A 2990-nucleotide genomic window follows, 5' to 3' on the forward strand; every position below is an offset into this window, starting at 1 on the left:
GAAAACACAGTCAGGCACCATGAAAACACAGTGAAGGCACCATGAAAACATAGTGAAGGCACCATGAAAACACAGTGAAGGCTGGTCACCATGAAAACACAATGAAGGCACCATGAAAACACAGTGAAGGCACCATGAAAACACAGCGAAGGCACCATGAAAACACAATGAAGGCACCATGAAAACACAATGAAGGCACCATGAAAACACAATGAAGGCACCATGAAAACACAATGAAGGCACCATGAAAACACAATGAAGGCACCATGAAAACACATCGAAGGCACCATGAAAACACAATGAAGGCACCATGAAAACACAATGAAGGCACCATGAAAACACAATGAAGGCACCATGAAAACACAATGAAGGCACCATGAAAACACAATGAAGGCACCATGAAAACACAATGAAGGCACCATGAAAACACAATGAAGGCACCATGAAAACACAATGAAGGCTGGTCACAAGCAAACACAGTGAAGGCACCATGAAAACCATGAAGGCCCATTCTACATTCCTCCATCCTGAAAACCTCTCTATAACCCTCCATCCTGAAGGCCCTGAAAACACAGTGAATATCTCACCATCCTTCCTCTCTACATCCCTCCATCCTTCCCATGAAAACACATATAGGCACCATCCTTCACCCTTCTACATTCCTCCATCCAAAACACATCTCTTCCATCCTTCCCTCTCTACATCCTCCATCCTTCCCTCTCTATATCCTCCATCCTTCCCTCTCTACATCTCTCCATCCTTCCCTCTCTACATCCCTCCATCCTTCCCCTCTCTACATCCCTCCATCCTTCCCCTCTCTACATCCCTCCATCCTTCCCTCTTCTACATCCCTCCATCCTTCCCTCTCTACATCCCTCCATCCTTCCCTCTCTACATCCCTCCATCCTTCCCTCTCTACATCCCTCCATCCTTCCCTCTCTACATCCCTCCATCCTTCCCTCTCTACATCCCTCCATCCTTCCCTCTCTACATCCCTCCATCCTTCCCCCTTCTACATCCCTCCATCCTTCCCCTCTACATCCCTCCATCCTTCCCTCTCTACATCCCTCCATCCTTCCCTCTCTACATCCCTCCATCCTTCCCTCTCTACATCCCTCCATCCTTCCCTCTCTACATCCCTCCATCCTTCCCTCTCTACATCCCTCCATCCTTCCTCTCTATATCCCTCCATCCTTCCCTCTCTACATCCCTCCATCCTTCCCCTCTCTACATTCCTCCATCCTTCCCCCTCTACATCCCTCCATCCTTCCCTCTACATTCCTCCATCCTTCCCCTTCTACATTCCTCCATCCTTCCCCCTTCTACATTCCTCCATCCTTCCCTCTCTACATCCCTCCATCCTTCCCTCTCTACATTCCTCCATCCTTCCCCTCTACATCCCTCCATCCTTCCCCTCTATATCTCTCCATCCTTCCCCCTCCATCCTCCATCCTTCCCCTCTACATTCCTCCATCCTTCCCTCTCTACATCCCTCCATCCTTCCCCCTCTACATCCCTCCATCCTTCCCTCTCTACATCCCTCCATCCTTCCCCCTTCTACATTCCTCCATCCTTCCCTCTCTACATCCCTCCATCCTTCCCTCTCTATATCTCTCCATCCTTCCCTCTCTACATCCCTCCATTCTTCCCTCTCTACATCCCTCCATCCTTCCATCTCTATATCCCTCCATCCTTCCCTCTCTACATCCCTCCATCCTTCCATCTCTACATCCCTCCATCCTTCCCTCTCTATATCCCTCCATCCTTCCCTCTCTATATCCCTCCATCCTTCCCTCTCTATATCTCACCATCCTTCCCTCTCTACATCCCTCCATCCTTCCCTCTCTATATATCTCCATCCTTCCCCCTTCTACATCCCTCCATCCTTCCATCTCTATATCCCTCCATCCTTCCCTCTCTATATCCCTCCATCCTTCCCTCTCTATATCCTCCATCCTTCCCCTCTACATCCCTCCATCCTTCCCTCTCTATATCCCTCCATCCTTCCCTCTCTACATCCCTCCATCCTTCCCTCTCTACATCCCTCCATCCTTCCCTCTCTACATCCCTCCATCCTTCCATCTCTATATCCCTCCATCCTTCCCTCTCTACATCCCTCCATCCTTCCCCCTTCTACATTCCTCCATCCTTCCCTCTCTATATCCCTCCATCCTTCCCCTCTACATATCCCTCCTCCATCCTTCCCTCTCTATATCCCTCCATCCTTCCCTCTCTATATCCCTCCATCCTTCCCTCTCTATCCCTCCATCTCCTCCCTCCATCCTTCCCTCTCTATATCCCCCCATCCTTCCCTCTCTATATCTCTCCATCCTTCCCTCTCTACATCCCTCCATCCTTCCCTCTCTACATCTCTCCATCCTTCCCTCTCTATATCCCTCCATCCTTCCCTCTCTATATCCCTCCATCCTTCCCTCTCTATATCCCTCCATCCTTCCCTCTCTATATCCCTCCATCCTTCCCTCTCTATATCTCTCCATCCTTCCCTCTCTATATCCCTCCATCCTTCCCTCTCTACATCCCTCCATCCTTCCCTCTCTATATCCCTCCATCCTTCCCTCTCTATATCCCTCCATCCTTCCCTCTCTATATCCCTCCATCCTTCCCTCTCTATATCTCTCCATCCTTCCCTCTCTACATCCCTCCATCCTTCCCTCTCTACATCCCTCCATTCTTCCCTCTCTACATCCCTCCATCCTTCCCCCTTCTACATCCCTCCATCCTTCCATCTCTATATCCCTCCATCCTTCCCTCTCTATATATCTCCATCCTTCCCCCTTCTACATTCCTCCATCCTTCCCTCTCTATATCCCTCCATCCTTCCCTCTCTATATCCCTCCATCCTTCCCTCTCTATATCCCTCCATCCTTCCCTCTCTATATCTCTCCATTCTTCCCTCTCTACATCCCTCCATTCTTCCCTCTCTATATCTCTCCATCCTTCCCCCTTCTACATTCCTCCATCCTTCCCTC

The sequence above is a fragment of the Oncorhynchus keta genome, unplaced genomic scaffold (assembly GCF_023373465.1).
Source record: "Oncorhynchus keta strain PuntledgeMale-10-30-2019 unplaced genomic scaffold, Oket_V2 Un_contig_7476_pilon_pilon, whole genome shotgun sequence".
Lineage (NCBI taxonomy): Eukaryota > Metazoa > Chordata > Actinopteri > Salmoniformes > Salmonidae > Oncorhynchus > Oncorhynchus keta.